The following is a 24,824-nucleotide window of genomic DNA, read 5'->3' as shown; positions in this document are numbered from 1 at the left end:
TTAAATATCTGAAGGGATGTCATCTTGAGGATGGAGCAAACTTGTTTCCTGGTGCTCCAGAGATGAAGCAATGGATGCAAGTTACAGGAAAGGAGATTCCACTTCAGCATTAGGAAGAACCTCCTGAGGTTAAGAGATGTTCCACTATGGAAGTGGGCGAACCTCACTCTCTCAGCCTCGGAAGAAGGCAAGGGCAAACCTTCTCTGAACAAATCTTGTCAAGAAAGCCCCGCAATGGGTTCACCTGAGGGTTGCCATAAGTAGGAAACAGCTTGATGCAAAAGCAACAGATTTCAATGTTTTGTCTGTCTTCATTCTTATCTGCAAGTCATCTTGCTCCCAATGCTGGGGAAAAGGAAGAATACAGTCGCCTCTTTGAACTCGCAGGGGATCTGTTCAGGACCCTTCCACGAGTTCAAAATCTCACGCATATACAAGCCCATAGACTTGTATGGGATGCATGCATGTGGGGTGTGAGCCACATGGTTGCCCCTCTGCAGATTTCCAAGTCTTTGCATTTCAAGTCTGCGGATTTTGAGAGGCGGCTGTATATATAAAGTATGCATGGACTGATCCTTGATCCAATGGAGATCCAATGGAGATCCATTTCTCTGGCCATGTTCAAGATGAGCCAATCCTATTTTGCAACCAGCGGCATCAGCTGGCAGAGACAAACCTAGGTGTCTGGTTAAATTTGCAGTAACATCTTTTATTGCGGAGGTTTTTGTCGCCGTTCCCCCGGACAGCGATCGCGAAAGGGAAGAGATAAAAGGCCTACAAGCCTCCCGGCAAGTGCAGCCAGGGATAAGGGGGATTAAAGAGAGCTGGCAGTTTTCCTCCACTAATTAACAAAGCCGCTTAATTAAGGATTTTCGGGTTGGGCGCAGCCACAGAAATCCCTGATGCCACCATCGCTAACCAACATGATAGCTTTGTTTTCGTTTCCTTGGGATTCCGCTATCAGCTTTGAAACCATTTCCAGTGGAAGAAGGTTCCCCAGGTGATCACCGCATCCGACAAAGCAAAAGTTTTTCATCCACTGTTTAGTTTTGACAAAATGGCTACCCTTTCACTGAAGAATCACAGGATTTGTTAACATTTTCCCACCCTTTGCCACTTTATGGAGTTTATCACACTGGGGCTAATTCCAGCATTAAAGAGAGATTAAAGCGCATTTAAAGCACCCTGCAAAGAAAGCGAAAATGGTGAGTAATTGCGTGAATGATGATCACATGCAATTGTGCAAATAAGTGATATCGGAAATGCGTTGTCGCTGAAGTCCCGAAAATAAAAAGATGGCCATTAAATGCTTCTTTCTGACCACTTTGATGGCCGTTTTTAAGTGATGTCGTGTGACATCTTTTTCGTGTAATTACGCGATTCTTCCAGGATATTCACAGGATAAACTCCCGATCTCCTTCGTGTGATAAACTAGTACGATAGGTTCACCTTAGGCTTGTCAAAAGATGGAATTGACTTGAAGGAACACAACAAATAAATCCACCAAACTCCACTGCATAAATCCAACAGTTGATGTCTGGCTACTTCCAATATTTGTTTGTCCTCAGCCATGGAAACGCACTGGTGAGTTTGGGCAAGCCACACAATCTCAGCCCCAGAAAACCCCACGACAGACTCAGACTTGCCTTATGGTCTCCATAAGTCATAAATGACCTGAAGGCACACAACAACAGCAACATGTTGCCAGGCAGACCACTTTGGGCCATTACGGGGCTCCCTAACCATCAAACAAAGCTGTAGGATGATCTGGAAGATTCATTTCTCCATGTGGCCTTTAGGCAGTGCCATGTTCTTCTATCCCTTGCTGGCCCCTGAATTCTTGAAATGCTTCAAGCAGAGGGACCTTTGGCCAGAAAAGGTGAGAGCAATTGCAAAAGAACCCTAATAAGACTGCTGAGGGAAGGAAGCAAAGGTAGCAGCAAGATTTATGCTGTCTCTAAGAGCCTGGAGAAGACTTCATGTTGTCTCTTGGGAGAGAAATCTGCTCGCAAGGAGCACCACCGATTTATTAACAACCTGAGAAGTGCCAGCTTTGCAGGCTGGTGGCTCACATATTAATGCAGCAGTGAATCAACTCCAGGTTTTGAATTTCTTTGAAGGCCAATCTCCAGGGTGCTGAACATGGTTGGGGGGAATGGAGTTCAGGACTTGGAGAACACCTTTAAAACCTTCATTTAAAAACCTGGCGTGAATTCATGGGAGCTACTACCAGCCTCCACTTTCTCCCTGGGTTAAAAACATATTAAATCCACCCACACCTCACCCTTTTCTCATTCTCTGTCTGTTCTTTCTTGCTTGCTCTTTTTCTTTCTCCTTCCTCTCCATTCCCAATGCTCATCCAGCGCTCCCTCCCCCCCTCTTTTTAACCAGGCGGCGACAGGCTTCTGGGAATGATGCCCACATCTCCTGTTGCAACATTAAGCTTTCCCTTGCGCTGCTCTTAAATCGGGCTGATGAAGTGTGCCGACACGGGTGGGTATCCATCATGCCGCTGGACACACGGCGCAACATTTCCTGGGGATACCAATGCAAACAGAGTGTGAGTTATTACACCAAAAACATACGGTTTGGAGAAGGTGTGTGCTTAGAGAAGCAAATGTGTCTACTCACCCCAATCCCGCTCCCATTACAGAACCATAGAGTTGGAAGAGATCCCAGGGCCATCCAATCAATCCAACCCTCTTCTACCATGCTTTGCCACAATTGAAGAAGGATGTGGACAAGCTGGCGCGTGTCTGAGGCGGGTGATCAAAATGGTGAAAGGTCTAGAAAGTACCAAACTCTACAAGGATCAGCTTGGGGATCTAGGTGTGTTTAGCCTTGGAGAAGAGAAGCTTAAGAAGTGACATGATTGCCATGTTTCATTATCTGAAGCGATGTCATATTTTGGATGGAGCAAGCTTGTTTTCTGCTGCTCCAGAGAGTAGGACATGGAGCAATGGTTTCAAGGTACAAGAAACGAGATTCTGCCTAAACGTTAGGAAGAACTTCCTGATGGTAAGAGCTGTTCAGGAGTGGAAAATTCTGCCTTGGATGGTGATGGAGTCTCCTTTGGAGGTTTTCAAACAGGTTGGAAAGTCATCTGTAGGGAAGGCTTGGATTGTGTCTTCCTGCATGGCAGAATGGGTTCCCATCCAACTCTAGGGTTCTATGATTCTATGAAATAAAGATGAGGATGATAATGATGAAGAGGAGGAAGAAGAGCTATTTAGGGGCAGTATCCAGCACCATTAAAGCCAGAATTAAACCCTCGCAGCTCCAGAGCTTTGGAGTCCAGATTAAAACCTGGAGTGGATAAATCACCCCATTGACATGGTGCCACCAGCCGCCAAGGCCTTCAGGGCCATTAGGAGTTGCCTGTCGTAGCATTTGTGTCACAGGGAGAAGCAGAAGCCTTTTTTGCTCATCCTGTGTCCCCCGTATGTCCCCGCACAGAGCATTTCCTTGCATGGTTTGCTTCTTAATGGATGGCCAGCATACCAAGCTGCTTCTCCTCTTATGCCGCTCTACCCTCTAGGCCTCGAAGCCTCTGCCTGCCAAGCCCTGGATCTTTTCCAGGCTGTTCTCTACCATGGTGGGAGACAACCGAGCGGGCGGCTTTGCCACTTGCTCCTTGGAAGCAGCCACAGGTTCTGGCGGCCAGGATTCCTTGAATCTGAGTCCGACGATGCTCCTTGCTGCTGAGTCAGTCCGCCGGGTGAAAAAGCGCAAGCCATCGGTTCGGTGACAAATTCCGTCGCCGTCAACATGAATGAAAAATGACAAGGGCACAGTGTCAGAATCCCTGATATCTTTTATTCGTACATTGTCCAAAAATAATGGGCTCAGCCTTGCGTGAGGTAGAGCCAGGGTGGGCAAACTGTGGCCATATGTGGTCATCCAACGTTGTTCCGGAACACGTGTCCAAATGACATTTAAGTTGTGAATTTAGATGCTGAATTTTAAATCTGGTTTTAAAACGTCTGTTTGTCCTGATAAACCGTTGCCTGTTTTAATTAATGTGTTTCAACTGATGTTGTTCATTGCTGTTTCACACTTTGATCCATGAGGACAGGTGAGTAAGAAACAAATAATGATTGTTGTTGTTGTTGTTGTTGTTGTTGTTGGTATTATTATTATTATTATTATTATTATTATTATTATTTCTGTTGACCCTTCTACCCTTTCTCAGGCAAACCTTTTTTAACAGCTATGACAAACTCTGAGACCTGCATATGCACTGTAGAAATAATCCACTTTGACACCACTTTAACTGCCATGGCTCAATGCTATGACATCCTGGGATTTGTAGTGACACCAGAGCTCTCTGGCAGAACAGACTAAATGTCTCACCAAACTTGATATCTGGATCACCTGGATTCCCAGACACTGCAGTTCTCAGACTTTCATAGCATTGAGCCATGGCAGTTAAAGTGGCGTCAAACTGGATTATTTCAGCAGCGCGGATGCATATTTAGACTGCTTCTCAGGGAAGCTGAGACTTATTCTGGGATTTATTCTGTGTACAATTCACATGCAGTTTTTGGAAGCGATTCACAATTCAGGACTGATTCTGTGCAAAATTCACATGCAATTTTGGGAAGCAATTCAGAATTCAAGACTGATTCTGTGCAAAATTCACATGCAATTTTTGAACAATTCGCAATTTGGGACCTATTCTGTCCAAAATTCGTGTAGGGTTGTTGTGCATAGAAAACAACACTTTTCATGCAGAAAACTGCATGGAAAATAGGATTTCAAAGCAGAAATGTTCTTTTCAGATCTAATGGTCTGAAGTAACAGGAAGGTCGATTTTGGTTGAACATCGGAAGGAGCTTCTTGGCAGTAAAAGTAGTTTTGCAATTGAACCAATTCAACAGCGATTACATTTTATCTCCAGCAACTATTCTTCCAGTCATTCCTTGGTTGCAGAGGTGAACCTGTCCCTTGTTTGGCCATCTTTAAGATTCCCTTTTGAGCATCCTAAGATCCTATGTGACTTTTTGCAAGATGGCGGCAAACATGCAGGACTATCAAACTATCCCCAAAGCTCTCCTTTTATATATATATATATATATATATATATATATATATATATTGCTCTTCCTTCAAGGGGAAAAAGGCCCTTCAGGGTGTCTTGTCTCCTGTAAACCAACCATTCTCTCATCTCTAGGAAGAGAAAGAAGGAAAGCTGGTGGAAGGAGGAGAGAAAGAGATGATCGCAGTCACCATGGAAACAGAAAGAGGGATAGAGGCCGGCTTGTCTGCAAAACAGTGGCCCTTCATTGCTTTATTCCAGGAATGCTCCACTCTCCGTTGCAAAAAATATACCCATCTGCTTCTCATCCCAGCTGAGCCTCACCTGCAAAACGCAAAATTACATCGCTATGATTCCACTTTAACTGCCATGGTTCCAATCTATGGAATCCTGGGATTTGTAGTTTGGGGAGGTCCTAGCTCTCAGGCTGAGATTTCTATTTACCCATCCATACACCGCCACTCCCAGGATTCCATAGGAGAGAACCAGGGCAAAGGGTATTCGAACCCTGGTCTCCAGAATCGTAGTCCAGTGCTCAAAGCGTTACCCCACACTGGATCTCAAGCTGCAAAGAGAGGTAACTAAATAACATCAATTCACCCTTTCAGAAACAAGACCTTGGGATGCACACTGCCAGGGCCCCTAAGTTCCCATGGCTGGGTCATGATTTGAGCCCTGCTTCCCCGGAGCCCAAGGGTGTGTCTACACAGTAGAAATAATGCACCTTGACACCACTTTAAGCGCTGCTGCTCCATCCTATGGAATCCTAGGATCTGTAGTTTCACATGGTATTTCGTCTTCTCGGCCAAAGAGGGCCGGTGCCGCACCAATCTACAAATCCCAGGGTTCTGTAGGAAGGAGCCATGGCAGTTAAAGTGGAGTTAAGCTGCAGTATTCCTACAGTAAATAAACAAATAAATAGTGTAGATGCACATCCCAAGTCCAACATTCAAACCACAACACTACAAGAGACCTTTCAATAGGATGGTTTATATCAATGTTTCCCAAATTCGGGTCCTCCAGGTGTTTCGGACTTCAACACCCAGAAGTCCCAGCCAACTTGGCCAACAGCCAGGAATTCTGGGAGCTGAAATCCAAAACACCTGGAGGACTTAAATTTGGGAGTCACTTTATAATGTCTATATAATGTTTTATTTGAAACAGGAAGGAAGGAAGGAAGGAAGGAAGGAAGGAAAATATGAGGAAAGGAGGAAGGGAAGGAAGGATATAAAATATGAGGAAGGAAGGAAGAAAGAAGGGTGGGAAGGATAAAAATATGAGGAAAGGAGGAAGGAAGGGAAGGAAGGAAATTATGTTACATATATATAATACCCTTAGGTCACCTTTTGTCCTGTACTGGAAGAAGGGTGAGATTTAAATAAAAGCAATCAATCAATGAACAACCTCCAGTTCGGAGCAGAAGATAGATTGAGACCTATCCTCCCCTCTCCAATCTATGTCTGCCACTTGGAAAGAAAGGTTCCCTTCTTCTTCCTTTTCCTCCAAGTACCTGGCGCGCAAAGCCAGGAAGACAAACAAGGGGAGACGGAAGCTTTGACAAGGTGTGTAAACTCAAGGGGGGGCATGCGAAGAGCGGCGCCGTCTTACTCAGCCGGCGTGCTCTTGTTTTATGGAAACATGCGCTGGCTTGCCAGAGGTCTGTGCACCACTGTTCTTGTCCCCCGTCATGTGCCTTTGGAGGTGATAAATGAACTGCTGGCATCCGGCTGTATATCATGGAGGTCTAAGGGGAGATTGCAGTGCAAAAGCACCAAAAAACACAATTACTCATCCCCACCATTTTGCTCAAGGGGAAAACTCAGGTCTGGGAGAGAAATGGGGCCCTCCAGAGGATGGCCCTCTGGGGTTATTCAAAGAGCCATGTTCCCTTCCCCATGATGAAACCATTGTGGGGTGCAGTGGCGTCAATATGGTTGGCGTCACCCTGTGCAGTAACTCACGGTGCCACCTCCTCCCACGCCACACCATGCAGCATCTTTAGTTATGTTTCTTGCACTAAAATTACTCAATCATAATTCCCATATTTCACTCAATGTAATGGCAGTAGTTGTGACATAAACAACTATGCGCTTGTCACGTGCCGTCGAGTCGTTTCCAACTTAAGGTGAACCTATCCTGGGGTTTTCTTGGCAAGATTTGTTCAGAGGAGTTTTGCCCTTGCCTTTTCCCCTGAGGCTGAGAGTGTGTGACTGACCCATGGTCACTCAGTGGGGTTTCCATGGCCAAGCTGGGAAGTTTGGCAACCATAGGAAGGAAGGAAGGAAGGTTATACAATATGAGGGAGGGAGGGTATAAGAAGGAAGGAAGGAAGGAAGGAAGGAAGGAAGGAAGGAAGGAAGGAAATAAAATAGGAGGTAGGAAAGGAGGGAGAGAGGGTAGGTATACAATATGAGGAAGGAAGGAAGGAAGGAAGGAAGGAAGGAAGGAAGGAAGGAAGACATGAGGAAGTTGGTGGGTGTCTCAACAGTCACACCTGACTCCCGGAGGGCTACCTAGGGCCCATGGAGGTGCATAATGCCCACCCCCTTGTTTTGGAGAATCAAGCTGAATTCTCCAGCAAAGTGGGAGAGCTGTGCTGGGATAGCCATTTCCAAAAATATGACGCTGAGTGTCGAATTTGGCTGGGGAGGGGAGTAAAGTATCAGGTGCAGAGGAGTCAAGTGGTTTTGCAACCGGGGAGGGCTGCTGGACTGAGCCAGTTTTGCAGTAAATGGCCACAAAGAGAGCGAAGGAGAGATCTATAATTATGAGGGCATTGCTCCATTCCTGTTCTCTCTTTTGTGGCCAGCTCACGCGAGAGCCCTTGGGAGCAGCTGTTTCCTGGCTTCACCTGCTCCAGACTCTTAACTCGGAACCGTTTTTTCGGGAGGTCGAGTTAGCATTAAACTGTCCAGCCCCCCCCAGTTAAATGCAAGAGGATGATCTGCAGCCGAGGGAGGGAGGGACGGCCGCAGGGCGAACAAAGCCACATTTGGAGCATAAGACCCTTGAGGTTGCAGCTGTTCTCTAAATTCAAGCAGGTTTCCTTTCCCCTTGGCCCCACATCTCATCCGTCGACCCTTGCCACCAAAGACGTGGAAAGCATCCTATCCAGATCAGTCATCTATGCCCAGCAGCATCAGCCAAGGGTGCTTGCTATCTATGGGGGCATCTACAGTCAAAATAATGCTCTTTGACACCACTTGAGATGCCATGACTCAATGCTGTGGAATCGTGGTATTCATAGTTTGTTGAGGAAATGGCACTTTTGCAAAACTCCAAATCCTAGGATTACATAGGATGGAGCCACAGCACCTAAAGTGGTGTTGAATGGCATTATTTCTGTAGTGCAGATGCACCCTACATGAGAAATCTTTAGCTCCTTGCCTAAGGAAGCCCTAAGAAATTCATGGTTGATAGGCAACTTGAAGCTGATAGGCAACTTAAAGGCACATAAACACACACAAAAATACATGATGTTTAGACCATGGAGCTGTGGTTGACCTTAACTGTACTACAGTCCGTCCCTTGTATTTGCAGGGGATCCATTCCGGACCCCCCCCCCCATGGATTAAAAAAATATGGGACTTTGAGTCCCCTTGATTTTAATGGCGGACGCGACATGCGCATGGCCACGCACACGTCCCCATTCAAAGCAATGGGGCTTGCCATCCAGATGGTTAAATCTCATGGATATCGAGGGCCCACTGTATATAACAGCGTGAACCCGTGTTTGCAGGGCTAATAATCAAAGTTTCACTTACCAAAGTCCAGACAAACAGGTCTCTCCAGGCATCTGGAAGTCCTCCGGGGCAACTCTATGGTCAACTTCCACTGGAAACCAGGGTTCGCCATTATCCTCAATTTTCGCTATCCTGGGTAAATCTGGAAACTTATCCCTCGCCGATTTGGGAGTCGTACTGTACTTGCCGTCTCCTGCAATTAAATCAGTCCTGGTTAATGTATCCCGATTTGCAGCGAAAGCAAAATTGCCCATGAGAGTAATGGAGATTAATCGTGTCTTGCAAGAAACGTGAACACCGTTAAGTGCACTTGTAAGTTTTGTAGCTCTCTGTTGTATTGCTCATATTTTGATATATATTTTTAATCTTTTTTTAAAAATCCCCTCCCTGTTTTAATTTTTTTATTGTACTGCTTGATCATTGCTATGACAAAAGCCAGAACATGCAGGTGTGACATTGGTGTAACCCGGACCTTCAGGGACAAACAGGTGTCAAGAGAAAGGCAATACAGTAGGTCATCCACATTTGCTGAAATTAGGGGCATGGGACCCAAATAACAAACCACTTTTTTTAATTGGAGAGAACACCTCTCTAAGAATCTCTAAGTCCTCCAGCACAATTGTATAGCCACCATCGAGCTGAGGTTGACCATAAAATTGCACTGGAAGTCTTACAAATGCCTAGAGAAGTGCTTTCTCTAGGAATCTCTAGGTCCTCCAATGTGACTCTATGGTCAACATCCGAAGAGTTGCGCTGGAGGACCTAGAGATTCCTAGAGAGAACACATTCACCAAATCCCCAAATAATCAAATCCGCAAGAGTCAGAGCTACAAATGTGGCGGGCCAACATTTCTGCAGAAATACTGATATTTTTTCCCCTTTCTCTTGGCAGAAAGACAACAGAAATAATTGATCATTGTGTGTGAGGATGAATGAGTTGACGATGTACGTCCCTCGTTCCAGGTGTGACTTCAAGCCACGTTTTTCTGAGTTTCCCCAGCAAAACCCAACCAAGCTCATGCCTCAGCTTCACCAGCGCCAACACCCCCAGACAAAAAACCAAAACTAAACAGTTTTTCGGAGCCCTCCCAGACAATGGGGCTTTCTTCCAAGGCTGAGAAAGCAACGCTCAGAAGTTGCACTGCCAACGCAGGCCTAGCAGCTGTTTTGTCCATTTGTTCCAATCCAAAGGTGGACAGGGCAACCCTTCAGCTTAGATTCTTGAACTCGGTCCAGAACAGAGAACAGTAGGCATCAGTGAGAGACAGAGAGAGAGGCAGAGTAAGACTGTGGAAGAGAGGAGGAAGCCTAGAGGCAGCAAAGATTAACAATTAATACGTTACTATCCCCATTTCATGAGTGAGATCTTTTCTACCCGAGGGATTTGGGGGCAGCTGGAAACATCTGGGTTGGGATCCAGTAGCTTTCCAAGGTGCTGAAGACAGCAAAGGAGCTGTCCCAGGTGCTGAATGTACAGGTAGCATTGGAAAATGCCATTCAAGGCGCCAAACCTGTTTTCCATTATTCAAGGGGTTGAACTCTGGTTGTTGTTTACAGCCCTTGAGTTGACTTTGACTCATGGCGACCCTGAGCGTGAGGCATCTCCAAGGCCCTGTTATGAGCATTGTAGCCTTAAAATCCTTAGTGTGGATGGCTTTCCTCTAATGACTCTATGCAGATGGGAAAGATGACATAGAGTCCTCCATGACTGCAAGGCGAGCGCATCACGTACACTATTGGAACATAGTTCAAGGAGGCCAAGACAGAAGTTGCCATTAGGGGAGTCATTCACACTTTTGGGGGAGATTTATGGCCCAGGATGTTTTGCCAGGCCAGAGCCATTCTCACCTTGGAGACTGTCTATAGATCAAGCAATCTTTAGACCCCCTGTCCTTCACTGCTCTGCTTAGGTCTTGCAAATTCATGCCTGGCCTCCCAGATTAAGTCTATCCGTCTGGCATGTGGTCTTCCTCTCCACCTTTCCTAGCATTATTGTCTTTTCAAGTGAGTTGTGTCTTCTCATGATGTGGCCAAAGTACAACAGACTCAACTTAGTCATCTTGGCTTCCAAGGAGTTTGGGCTTGATTTGTTCAAGGACCCATGTGTTTGTCTTCTTGGTCATCCACAGTATCCTTGGCACTCTTCTCCAGCACCACATCTCAAAGGAGTTGGTTTTCTTCCTATCGCCTCTATTCACTGTCCAGCTCTCACATCTGTACATAGTGATGGGGAACGCAATGGTTTTGGCTTTGTTGTTGCTAAGCGCCTTCAAATCATTTCTGACTTATGACAACCTTGTCATGGGGTTTTCTTGGCAAGATCTTTTCAGAGGAGGCTTGCCATTGCCTTTCTCAGAGGTTGAGAACATATCACTTGCCCAAAGTCACCCAGTGGGTTTCATGGCTGAGCTGGGAATCAAATCCTGGTCTCCAGAGTCACATCTTGTCCACTTCTTTCATAGCTGCCCTTCCCAATCCTAGTCTTCTTCTGAGTTCTTGACTGCAATCTCTGTTCTGATCAATATTTGAGCCAAGGGGTGTGAACTCTTTGACTGTTTCAATTTTCTCCATGTCTAGGATGTATTCATGTAGATCTTCCACGGTCATAATTTTTGGTTTCTTTAATGTTCAGCACTCATCCGACCTTGGCACCTTCCCCCTTGGCCTTCTTCGGTAAGTGCTTTTAGTGTCTTTCTTCTTCTTCTTCTTGACTTTCTTCAGGTCTTTGTTTCTGTTAATGGCATTGTGTCACTTGCATATCTTAGGTTGTTAATGTTCCTTCCTCCTATTTTTAACTCTGTCCCCCCAAAAAATATCAGCACCTTGGAGAGAAAATAAAGTTTCTGGATGACACACCTGACATGGAAGCCACCATCCATCCCTTCAAGCTCAGGAAAAAGCAAACGGCTGCAGTCTTTGGTAGCTTTCGTGTTCTTCCTCATTAGTAACTTTTGCCATCTTGACCACATTTCTTGGTCACAAAGGTCCCAGCTTTCATCTGTGAAAATGTTGGAGGGTACGCTCCCAAGATGATGGGACATGCAAAAGGGCTTTGGAAGAGGACTTGTTCAAAATTCAAAGCCATCCCTTGATTTCCGAGAAGTGGAGCACTACAATGATGATATCTTATTAGCAAATGAATTAAGCAAGCACATCGAATCACGTCTGCATTAGCCATTCTGCTATAAACACAAAATAAATAGGAACAGCAGGCCTGGTCTGTTTATTTAAGGATATTTGTTCTATATTTTGACTTGCCGGAGCTGACAGTTTACATTTCCAGCACTTATAAATGACGATGCCTTTCCTCTCTCTGTCATTAAATAATTGTTGTCTCGTTCTCTCAGAAAATGTAAATATTTTTTCTCTTTTTTTGGTTTAAAAAAAAGAGAACTGATTAAAGACTGTAATTTCCCCTCAAATGTTAATGTTTAAATGGATGAGGAGAAGAGAGGAGGGAGGGAGGGAAGGGAAGAAAGAACAAAGAAGGAAAATGAACCCGAGGAAAAACAACTTAAAATTGCCCACAGATATCAATTTCGTTCTATTCGGCGCTTCTTGAAAAGGATTCAAGGCGCACGGTTTTATCCTGACAGCAGTTTGGTGGCACAGGATGAACTAAGAAAGGGGTCGGGGAAATAGAGGCCTATAGGCCACACAAATGACACAATTGGGGTGCGAGGGCTTCGGACCACAACGGGTGATACTCTAAAGTGGGGTGACACCACTGTTCCCCAAACATCTACCTTTGGCCAAAAACAGGCTCTGATTTTTGCCTGCATCCCTTTAAAACACTGGATAGCACTGGAAGAGATGGTGGGAGTGGGGTGAGGTTTGGTGGGAAGAGAAAGGAGAGGCCGCGGGGGTTATTTTTAAATGAAATTTTGGGTTTTTTCAAAACTATTCTTTTACATTTTTCTTTGAAAACATCACATCTTAGCAAATCTTGAACTGCATGAAACTATGTGCATTTGAAACAATGTGCACTTGAACTGCATGAAACTATGTGCATGTACACTTGTCCCTCCATCTTCGCTAGGGTTAGGGGCACAAGACCCCCGTGAATATGGAAAAACCCGCAAATAACAAAAACGCCATATTTTTACCTGAGAGGACACCTCTCTAGGGATCTCTAGGTCCTCCAGTGCAACTCTGTTAGAACTGTGCTGGAGGAGCGACAAATGCCTAGTAGAGAATTCTCTCCAGGAATCTCTAGGTCTTTCAGTGCAACAGTTAGGTAAAGTTGACCATAGAGTTGCACTGGAGGACCTAGATATTCCTAGACAAAGCATATTAATCAAACCCGTGATTAATCAAATCCACAAATATCAAAGTTGCAAATATGAGGGATGAGTGTAGCCTGTGTGTATCTTATTGTAATTTAAAGGTATAATTTATTTTTCTAGTTATGTCACTGCTGTTGCCATTACGTTCAGCGATATACGGGAATTACGATTTGTGAGTCACATTACTGCAAAACAACATGATTAAGGATACTGTATGGTGTGGTATGGGGGATCAATGTGGGGGTGACGCCATGAGTTACTGCATCAAGTGACGCCAACCCTTGTGATGCCACTGGGATCCCAAGGGTCACCCATTCTGCCATGCAGGAAGACACTATCAAAGCTCTCCAAACAGATGGCCATCCAACCTCTGCTCAAAATCTTGCAAAGAAGGAGACTCCACCACTCTCCAAGGCAGCGTCTTCTACCATCAAACAGCTCTTACTGTCATCGCCTTGGAGAACGTTTAAAGTCTGATATAAAACCGAGAGCGGATTCACCGTACCCCCAATGTGGAAGCCATAAGCTGCCTTTTGATGGTTCCTTAGCAACTAGAACATGCTTCTCCCTCTTCTGCTCCCCCTCCCTTGAAACAGATTTCTCAGACCAAGCAGAGAGATTTGCAGCAAGCAATGGTCTTCTTCCTCCCCTTCCTCCCCTCTGTCCCAATGACCTGGACCCCAAAGTCCTTCTTCCTAAGTGTCTCACTGAAAGGACTCAATGAAGCTGGCATCCACTCCAGGCTGGAAGCACACTGGGGACAATTCTGGGACTGCAGACCTTGCAGGTGGGCCTGAGATCTAAGGGCAATTGAGGACAGGAGGTTCACCTGACAAACACTGATGCTGGAACAAACTGAGCAATGGAGGGAGAGATCAGGAGGCTGACCTAGATACACTGAGAAGAGCCCAAGAAGCTGCACTTGGGCTGAAAATTGGGTATGGAGATGGTGAGGATGAGAACAGAGGGAAGGAAGGCGCCCAAGAGATATCATTTCAGCTGAAAAGTGGGTATTGTGAAAGAGATGATGAGGATGACAACCAGGAGATAGAAAAGAAGAGAGGAAGGAAGAAAGGAAGGAAGGAAGGAAGGAAGGAAGGAAGGAAGGAAGCCCAAGAAATGTTATTTCAGCTGAAAATTGGGTATTGTGAAAGAGATGATAAGGATGAGAACCAGGAGATGGAAAAGGAAGGAAAGAAGGAAGGAGCCCAAGGAAGGAAGGAAGGAAACTTAAGAAATGTCATTTTGACTGAAAATTGGGTATTATGAAAGATGGTGAGGATGACAACCAGATGGAAAAGGAAGGATGGAATGAAGGAAGGAAGGAAAGAAGCCCAAGAAATGTAATTTCAGTGGAAAACTGAGTATTGTGAAACAGATTATTAGGATAACCACGGGGAAAGAAAGAAAGAGGTAGGTGGAACAGGAGAAGAAAAGGGATGAAGAGAGAGAAAAAGAAGGAAAGAAGGGAAGGAAAGTGAAGCAAAAAAATAAATTGCCCCAGATTTCATTTCTCCTTTCCAAAAATGTCTTTCCTGTCTTTTCATTCTCCATTTAACCTCAATTGGCACAGCCTCGGAAGCAGGTGCGTTCCTCGGCCGTCCTATTCAGGCGCCTAAAGATAGAGCTGTGAATTATTTTTGCTACCAGAAACCATGTCAAGACTTTTAAATTTTTGTTCTCAGCATTCAAGCAATATTGAGGCCAGAGCGGTGGGTTAAGCTTTGAAGGAGCAGGGCTCAAATCCCACCGTCCTAGCTCACCAAAGTGGCTGGAAAACTGGGACTGGGGGCATTCCTTGTGAAACTGCCCCTTTGCCACCAGCCAAATTCAACAGGTAAAGCTCTCCTCATCATGGAGAGAGGACCGTGCTAATGTATGCCTACCACATAAGGCAGGAGCAGGCAACTATGCCCCAGCTTCTAGACCATATTTTTGGGTCTATCCACCCAGGGAAGGGAGCAGTTGGGGGCTGTGGTAGTGGGGAAAAGCTAAGCACTACATTTGTGGACTCTGTGTGTGTGTGTGTGTCCATATATGTGTGGTTTGGTGCAACCCTTGAATCTGCCTAGAAATCAGAGGCTTTGTAGCCACCAGGGGACTTCAGGGGCCACAAAAATGGAGTCTGGGGTCACAAGAGGCCCATGAGATGCACATTCCCGACCCTCTCTTATCAATACTAAAGTTGAGGAATCTCTGATTAAAAACAAGAGGTGGAAATCCTAATTCATCACATGATTTTGAAGCCAGACTTTGAAGAACCATGTCCTAAATGACATACCCTCCCACTGTCTCAATTTGGCTGTCCTGAATCCTCTGCCACCCCAATTTTCCAGCTACTTACAAAATGTCCTGCTTTCTCGCCCCCCCCTTCTCCCTTTGTCCCCAGCTTAATCCCATTGCTGCAAACTGAGTTCAAAGTGCAAAAGGTTCCAACAAATTTCAACCCCTCAACCCTGATGCAGAATCTCAGCCAGGGATTCAGCAAAATGGCGAATGTTCTGGAAGCCACCAAGCCCTATGAGAAGCATCTTAGGGAGCTGGGTATGTTTAACCTGGAGAAGAGACGGTTAAGGGGTGACATGATGGCCTTGCTTAAATATTGGAAAGGATGTCACGTCAAGGATGGAGCAATGTTTTTCACTGCTCCAGAGACTAGGACATAATGGAGCAATGGGCTCAAGCTACATGAAAAGAGATTTCTCCTAAACATTAGGAAGCACTGCCTGTTTTGAGAGTGGAAGACGCTGCCTCAGAGGATGGTGAAGTCTCCTTCTTTGGAGGTTTCCCAACAGAGGCTGGGTGGCCATATGTCAGGAGGACTTGGATGGTGTCTTCCTGCACAGCAGAAGGTGGTTGAGTCCGATCTCAAAGAGACAAGAATCAGAGAGTTGGAAGGGACCTCAAGAGTCATCCAGTTGGTGGACCTTGAGGTCCCTTCCAACTCTATGGTTTTAGGATTGCAGGCCAGGCTTGATCTTCCCTAACAACCTTCCAAGGTAGGTTCATCTGGACAAGGTGACCCAATGTGCCCAAAGCTGGTTTTGGAGGGATGATCTGTTGTGAACCCCATGGCTGCTCTGGTCACTTTACATCAGAAATTGTGTCCATAATTCCTGGGTAAAAAGAGGTTGCTGGAAAAGGTTGGGGGGGGGTGTATGGGCTTCACCACAACAAAAACAAAAGAAAACCAAGCTTGGGGTTTATTTTTAGCCTCTCAATCTGAGGAGATCACATTCGACATTCCTGCACCTGCCGGAACAGGTGTGCGGCTCCTCTGGAGGGAGGCATGCCGGTGTCGATATTTCCTTCCTGACTGAGCCGTGGGTCAGATCCGTCTCCTTTCTCTCTCCTACCACCCCCCAACCTTCTCCAGCAACCTCTTTTTTCCCCTTCCCTTGGAATTATGGACACATTTTCCGATGTAAAGTGATCTCAAAGAGACAAGGCGGCAGGTGGGAGGCAGGCGAAGCGAGGGGGACGTCTGTATTAAACTGACAGTGAGGAGACAAGAACGCTGGAGAAGAAAAGGAGACGTTATGCCTTTTCTCTCTCTCTCCTCTTGCCTTGCAGGATTGCAAAAATACATGAGAAGCCTAACTAGCTCTGCTTTGCTTCTGCAACGTAATGAGCCCAAGGCTTGAACAACAATCATTGAAACCGACAGGAGAAGGCTGCCCCCTAGTGGCCGCTTTCCTCAGTTCCATTTTATTTGTTGCGTGCCTTGTTCATTTAAGGCTGCATCTGCACTGCAGAACTGATGCAGTTTGGCACCGCTTTAGCCGCCGTGGCTCCAGGCTATCCAATTCATGGATCTGTAGTTTCGCGCGATTATGGGGTCCCTCACACCAGATTTGTTCAGTGGGTCTTGGCCATCTTGTGGCTGAGAGAGTGTGACTTGCCATTGTTGGGATTTCGCGTTTTTAATTTGGTTGTTTTTGAACTACGGTTGCAAACAGGCTTTTAATGTCCTTTGCTCTTCTCTTGACGGGAGCCGCCTTGAGTCTCGTCCTGGAAGAACGGCGGGATATACATTAAATCAATATATGAGAAGTGGCCATTTTGGAAGTCTTGAATCCCAGTTTGTGAGAAAGGCAGGAAATAAATGAACTAAGTCTGGATCTTGGCACATTTCACCAAGGACTCCCCTCGTTCCCTAGAGTTAATCTCACCCCATAGTCAGGTTGCAAAAACTTTCAGCTCCGTCCCAAATTTCGCCGCTTTGAAGCTAGCAAAGAGCACCATTTAAATTCTTAATCCAGTCCACCTTGGGGCATATTTGAGCACAAGGTCGGGAAACCTGTTAACACGGACAACGTTTTTCAAACTCCTTCACCCAGCTCCGTTTCAAGCTGAGCTTCCTTTTTTAATCCGGCTATTAATCCTTGGCTTTAATCCCTTTAAACGCTGCTGCTCCAAATTAGTTTTTTGTGAAGTGCGGCTTTGGGCCTCCAAGCCAGTGTGGAAGGGGTCTGGGAGTGCGATGGAGGCTGAGAAAGAGAGGACAGATGGAGAGAGATGGAGGGAGATGGGTTTAAGAATGTACTAAACGGCACTGAATTGAATTTCCCCATCCAATTTCCCATTCAATGCGTCATCCAAGTCTTCTCTCCAGCAGCTGACATGAGACTTTTGGACTGGAGAGTAACTTTTCCAAAAAGAACAGCAGTCCAAACCTTGTATTTCTGAGATCCATAACTGCGGTTTAACTTACACACTTTTTTTTTGGGGGGGGGGGGAGGTCTCTCTAGGTGTCTGATGATCCTCTGGGACAACTTTATGGTCAACTCCCAACCAGGTAATCCTAAGCAGATAGAAAGCATCCTTGCCTGTGACAGTCCATTAAGAGAAAGGCGTTGGTCAAGCAGTCAGTCAAGGGAGGCAACAGGAATCAAGATCAACACGGTGCAAGGTTCAAGGAAGCCAGGAAGTCTGAAATAGGAAATGCAGGAGTCAGGGAACAGGAATGCTGGCCAGCAACTCCTTAAGCAAACTCAGCTCTTAAATAGCCTGGTTCTAATCAGAGTTTGCTGCTTAGCTCTATCTTTTGTTGGCTCCTTTCGTTCCTCCTCCTTGATGGAGGTCTTAAGATCCCAGCTCTGTCCTCTTTCTCATCAGCTGCAGGTGAGTCTTGCCCTTGTCCTGATGGCTGAGGCTGGAATTCCACAGGAGAAGCTAGCTGAAGCTCTTCAACAGGGAGAGCTGCAAGCTGTTCCCTCTCTGGAAGACTTGCCTGGGTCCCTTCCTCAGTCTCCGCATTGGACTCTTCCTTCAGGTCCCAGTCCTGCAGCTCTTGGCTCATGACACTAGGCATCTGGATGCCGTCCAGCACAATTGTAGGGTCAACTTCCCAACCAGGAACAGAACCTGGAGAGTAACCTTTTCAAAAAGGGCAGCAGTGCCACTCCCATATTCATTGGGGGGGGAGCTCTGTCTAGGCATCTGGAGATCCTCCATGGCAACTCTATGGTCAACATCCACTGGACGATGACAGAGTTGGGCTGGGGAACCTCCAAATGCCTAGAGAGGTGGTCTTGCAACACATCAGCACATCCTACAGCATGACTCTATGGTCAACTTCCACTGGATGATGATGACAGAGTTGCGCTGGATAACCTCCAAATGCCTAGAGAGGTGGTCTCGCAATGCATCAGCATGTCCTACAACATGACTCTGTGGTCAACTTCTGCTGGTTGATGACAATAGAATTGCGCGGGAGAACCTTCAAATGCCTAGAGAGGTGGTCTTGCAACGCATCAGCACATCCTACAACATGACTCTATGGTCAACTTCTTCTGGATGATGATGACAGAGTTGCGTTGGATAACCTCCAAATGCCTAGAGAGGTAGTCTTGCAATGCATCAGCAGGTCCTACAGCATGATTGTGGTCAACTTCTGCTGGAAATTTAGCATTCACTGTTATGTGAACCATGGATTCAGCTTCTCCACAGTAACTATGGGAATGGATCTCCCATGGATAGACAGCATTTCCTTTACTCGTCAACAAACACATTACTGAAGTCCAGAGAGGTAACTCACGGCACTGCTTGTGATTGTTGACTGGGAGGTATGGACAAGTTTTGCCCATCTATGAGAAGGAGCGCTCTAACAACACATGGACCACAGACCAGCCACTGGACAGACACGAGGTTGTGCGATAACGTATGGCCACGGATGCTACTGTTGTTGTCAACTGCCTATGTGTTGATCCCAACTCATGTGGATTAACCTGTGGATGAGACATCTCTAAGACCCACTTCCAACTCTATGGTTCTACGATTCCCATAAAAATGCAGGATTGCAGCTTGGACATCTTCCTGGACCTAGATTTTCCAAGGAACTGCAAAGGAAAATTGATAGTTTGGGGTCAGTATGTAATTGCAAGGTGTTTGTGAGGTGGAAGTCTTTCAAGTATAGTAGACCCTTGCTACCTGCTAGGGTTATGTTCCAGGACTCCCTGTGGATATCAAAACCCACGGATGTTCATGTCCCATGAAATGCATCGGATAGTAAAATGGTGACCCTTACATAAAATGGCAAAACCAAGGCCTGCTTTTCACGCCGTGGATGCTTGAATCCATGGATGAAAAAAAAATCCACGGAAACGGAGGGCCAATTGTATTTTCACATGCTGGGGGGCTTTTGTATGGCTTTGTGGGAAAGCAACCCAAAATCATGCTGGTTTAAAAGAAAACCTCAGGTTTTGGGGGAGCAAGTGGGGTCTGCAAGGGCCACTAATGTGGTTTATAGGGGCCATAAGTGGCCCACGCTATGGCTACCCCCGTCTACAAGGCTTGGAAACCCACTTCTTCTTGCGCTCGCCAGTTCTTCCCTTTCTGTATGTGAAGAAATTTGCAAAGGTGGGGAAATCCTTATAAAAACGATGAACAGAAAGTCACTTGTCCCATATCCCAGTATGTTCAGGGGAAGGTTTGGAATGTTTTACAAGAGTGCCACCAGGTGGTAAGGATGGTTAATTGCATCCATCGAGGTATGCCTCAATCTTCCAAGAGTTTTTCGAGTTGTGGTGGTTGTGTGTGCCTTCAAGTCGTTTCTGATTTATGGCCATCCTAAAGTGGCTCTATCCTGGGTTTTCTTGGCAAGCTTGGTTAAGAGGAGGTTTGCCTTCCCCTGAGGCTGAGAGCATGTGACTTGCCCAAGGTCTCCCAGTGGGTTTCATGGCTGAACAGGCTCAGTACTCTTTCATAGGAGTAACTTGTGTCTTTTGCTCCCTCCAAAGTGTGTTGGCAATCTGTTATTGAGATACCCACACATAAGTCGTGTTACGTTTGAAGGGGAAATTGTTTGCCATGCTGCAATGGTTGCGTTCTGCTGAGATCAGCAGACGTAGGGTGGCACATGCAATAACCAGGAACATTGTGGTTAAGCATTGTGTATTGTGGTTGCAAATTGCAGCTGCATCCTGTGTGATGTTGGTTGTACAATGACACTTAGTCCTTGGCATGTGTAGTACAATGTTGCTCTTCTGCAGGGGAGCTGCATAGCACTGGTGCTGCATATCTCCACATGTAGGTATTTATATGCTACACTGAAGGTATGTTGCACTGCAGCCTATGTGTACGAGAATTGCTGGTGTGTTGCTGTTGTTGTTTGTCTTCATGTTTTTCCAACCTATGGCCAACCTTAAGCAAACCTTTGCTGTTGTTGTTGTGTGTCCAAGTTATTCCTGACTTATGGCAATCCTGAGGCAAACCTTCGCCATCTTCAGTCCCTATACTGTGAGAAAGGCAGGAAATAATAATAATAATAATAATAATAATAATAGGCAAGATTTCTTCAGAGGAGGCTTGCAGTTGCATTCCTCTGAGGCTGAGATTGGGACTTGCACAAAGTCACCCACTCAGTTTAATGGCTGAGCAGATTCGAACCCTGGTCTCCAGTCCTAGACCAGCGTCCAACCCAGTAAACCACACTGGACCCATTCTCTGTTTTTAATGCCTCCATTTGGTGTAGTAAATTCAGTTTTTCCCTCTATGAGAATGACCGATAATGAATATTCCTTCCATTCCTAGCAGAGGCTGAGTGATCCTGCATTCATTTGTTGCAAAATAATATAGATTTTCAGAGCAATGTCTTGACTCATGAGGATTGGAAAGGAAAACCTTGACTTCCCCATCTATTGAGATGGAACAACAGTGAGCAAATTCCTCCTCCTCCTCTCCAATTCCACCATCTCTTAGGTGGAGTTCTGGGGGCTCAGCCCGCATGGCGGTTTCATGAATGTTTCCTCTTCATGCGAGGATGTGGGCGAGGAAAAGGCGCAAGCCAAGCTCACATACCGAAGAAGAAAGCTGAGAGAGCTGAGCAGAGAGGAAACAGGGCCCAAAGTTGGAGGAAACGGCCAGCCTCGGAAGACAAAAAGGGTCACCGTGGGGGGAACGTGACCCTCCAGCTGGGCTGCGCTTTGGCGCATAGGTCTGTTGATGCACCGTCACCGGCTCTGAGAAACCCAGATGCCGATGCTGCAATTTCAGCACAGATTTTTGGAGGAAAGAAGCCACCGCTGCCGCTTTCTTTTTTGCGGGACACAGAGGTGAGTTTTAGGAAAGGAGGGCACATCTCCTGAGCATGGCAGATGGCTTCTTGCCTCTCTCATTTGCTAGTTAATCCGGGTGTTTTTCACAGCATGGCTCCTAACCACATCTTGGTTTAAGGGTTCTTGTAACACCATTTGAGACTAACTGTGCCAAAGATGTTGTAGCAGAAGCTTTTGTAGACTTGGTCTCCTTCCTTCCTCAGCTTGGGGAAGTTATGCTTTAGAGGACAACATCCAAAACATCAACATGGTAGTGGGGGACACTGGGCACTGTAGTACAAAGAAACAAATTTCTAGGCTCTGCTCCGAAAACCGCGGATCCAACTGCGTTGTGTTACTTTTGCAATACAGGCCTTGTGGGATTCCTTGTAGAAATTTCTTTTGGAATAAGTGGAAATAATAAATTAGAGGACTTTTTATTATGTGGACCTCCATCAATGTGATAAGGCCATGGCCAGAGCTGGAAACTTTCTTCCAAAAGCAACTAGTTACCACTACTGGCCAATGTAGTTTTGTTATTACCTGCCTTGAGTCAAACCTAACTCATGGCTATGAGACATTTCCAAGACTCCTTGTCCTCCTCTGCTCTTCTTAGGTCCTGGAAATTCAATATCATGACATCCATCTGGCATGGGGTCTTCTCTCTTTCTACCTTTCCTAGCATTATTGTCTTTTCTCATGCGTCTTTTCTTCTCATGACGGGACCAAAGTACGGCAGCCTCAACTTGATCATCTTGGCTTCCAAGGAGATTCCAGATTTGATCTGTCCTGGGACCATTTTGTTTGTCTTTTTCACCATCTACGGTATCCTCAGCACCCTTCTTCAGCATCACATCTCAAATAAGTTTTCTTCCTATCGGCTTTCTTCACTGTCCAGTTCTCGCATCCCTACACAATAATGGGGAACACATTGGCTCGGACGAGTCTAACTTTAATGCTCAGTTGTATATCTTTACCCTTTAGGATCTTGTCTAGTTCTTTCATCGCTAGCCTCTGCATTCTCAGCCTTATGATTTCTTGACCACGGTCCCCACTTTGGTCAATATTAATTTATACAGATCCTCCATGGTCAGTATATACTGTATATGATAATGTTCAGCATATAAACATTCCTCCCTCCATTTTTATGGGGGATCCGTTCAGGACCTCCCTTGCAAAAATGGGAAATCGCGCATATTCAAGCCCTATTGGCTTGAAGGGAGGCGCACCCCATTTTAACCCCCTCCATTAGTTTTGATGTTAGCAGAGAGATACTTTTGATAGTCATATTAGTAGCTTTGATGATAGTGGAGATATTTTTGCTAGTTGTATTAATATTAGTTCGGATGATAGTAGAGAGATATTTCGATTTGTATTAGTATTAGTTTGAATGATAGTAGAGATATTTTGATAGTCATATTAGTATTAGTTTGGATGAAAGTAGAGAGGTATTTTGATAGTCATATTAGTATTAGTTTTGATGATAGCAGAGAGATACATTTGATAGTTGCATTAGTAGTTTGGATGATAGTAGTTAAATATTTTGATAGTTGTATTAATATTAGTTTTGATGACAGTGGACAGATACGTTTGATAGTCGCATTAGTAATAATTCTGATAATATGATAGCAGATACATTTTCGTTCCTTTGGCGAGGGGGACATGTGGACCAAAATGCTAAAACGCTGCTGATTTCTAGTAACTCACACCTGCAATCTGACACACCCCTGTAACTACCAAAGGAACTACAAAAATAGTTACAGTTACTAGAAGAGGCTGCAAGAGAAACCAAAACACCATGTTGGCTTTCTGGCTTCTTCTAGTGACTTGCTTGCACAGTGTTTCCTGAACTTCACCTTCCTTCCTTCCTTTTGAGCCCAATCTGGCCTCATTCAAAGAAGCAATTCCTCCCTCCTTTCCTCTCCTCCCTTCTTCCACTTTTTCCAACCTTTCACCTGCTTCCCATTGGTCGCTTCATAGGTAGCGGTGAGCTGCCATTGGCCGCCTCGGCTGTCATCCTCCTCCTTTCCCCCGCCTCTTTGATCTCAACTTCTCTTTGAATTTGAAACTTTATCTCTCCGTCTCTTTTGGTGTGTGTTTTAAAAGCTTCGAGTTTCAACTTTGGATCCAAGGCACCAGTGCGGATTCCAACCAGGCTGCAGCCTCCAAACATCTCCTGGCTTTTTAAAAGAGGAAAAAATATATATACATTAATATATAGCATTGCTACATATACAGATTACTTTTCTTCTTGAAAGCAAACAGCAACAAAGCCTTGCAAGAAAAGGAGCTGCCTTTTGCTTTTCCAGAAGGATTGAGAAGGAGGTGAATTTGTTTTGTTTTGTTTGAGGGGTCGCCCACACATTTTGCAAGGCCTCAGATCCGTGGATGCAGGAAACCAGGTAAGGGGATGGAAGCAGATGGGATCTAGAGGGAATTGATCGGAAGGGATCTTGCAGGACTGGCCAGGTTTTAGACCAAGATCTGGCAACTGCACTTGCGGAGAGTCGAAAATCCAATCCCTCTGATGCAAGGATGTCAGCGGGGAAAAATGTGCACAGCTATGTGTTTTTTGGTGTTGTGGTGGTTCTCTGCTGTGACCTTTCTGCTTTTGATAAAACTTTTGTTAAAAGGAGCACACGATGAGCGGCTCTGAAGGCCACTTTACTGGCCTGAAAGACTTTCAGCCATGCTATACATGGATTAATGCAAATATGTATGTCTCCTCTTGGAGCAGAGCCTCCTCCTTGCACGGAGTATAAATGTTAATGGTGGTGGTAGTATTGCTGTTGCATTGTATTTACTATTATTATTAACAGATGGTCTAAGGATAAGACTGAAGCCCTCTTCCTCCTCTGGCTCCTGCTTTTCCTCCTCCTCCTCCTCGATCCCCCTCCACCTCTTTTCTCTTCTCCTTCTTCTCTCCTCCTCTTCCTTCTCCTTTTTCTTCTTCTCTCCAATTCCTCTTTTTTCCTCCTCCTTTTCCTCTTCCTTCTCCCCCTCTTTTTCTTCTCCTTTCTTCTTGTTTCTCCTTTCCTCTTCCTTTTTTCTCCTTTGTTTTCCTCTCCTTCTTCTTCCCATCTCCTCCTCTTCCTCCTTACTCCTCTTTCTTTTCTTTTCCTCTCCTTCTTCTCCCCTCTTCCTCTTCTTTCTCCTCCTTTCCTCTTCCTCCTCCTTTCTCCTCTTCCTCATCCTCTTCTTCTTTTCCCCTTCCTCTTCT

At 45.5% G+C, this 24,824-nt stretch overlaps 1 protein-coding gene and 1 long non-coding RNA gene across 4 annotated transcripts in view; one reads left to right on the top strand and one right to left on the bottom strand.

Annotated features, from left to right (window-relative positions):
• LOC121936707 overlaps nt 1-24,824 on the bottom strand; it is a 49,773-nt gene that overhangs the window by 20,558 nt on the left and 4,391 nt on the right. For both annotated transcript variants that reach the window (XR_006105018.1, XR_006105017.1), the window contains exon 2: nt 8,803-8,974. This is a non-coding gene — a long non-coding RNA (uncharacterized LOC121936707). The remainder of the gene's footprint in view (nt 1-8,802; nt 8,975-24,824) is intronic.
• Nucleotides 21,384-24,824, top strand: part of TNFAIP8L1 (TNF alpha induced protein 8 like 1) — a 12,145-nt gene continuing 8,704 nt past the window's right edge. The window contains exon 1 of one of the 2 annotated variants that reach the window (XM_042479201.1): nt 21,384-21,622. The gene's annotated coding sequence lies outside the window, so the exon portion shown is untranslated. Of the gene's footprint in view, nt 21,623-23,641; nt 24,007-24,824 lie in introns of those variants that run through there. The other variant, XM_042479200.1, reaches the window with a different exon arrangement.

This window comes from Sceloporus undulatus, chromosome 7 (assembly GCF_019175285.1).
Source record: "Sceloporus undulatus isolate JIND9_A2432 ecotype Alabama chromosome 7, SceUnd_v1.1, whole genome shotgun sequence".
Taxonomy (NCBI): domain Eukaryota; kingdom Metazoa; phylum Chordata; class Lepidosauria; order Squamata; family Phrynosomatidae; genus Sceloporus; species Sceloporus undulatus.
Note: the sequence above shows the minus strand (reverse complement) of the source record. Positions and strands in the feature narration are given on the sequence as shown.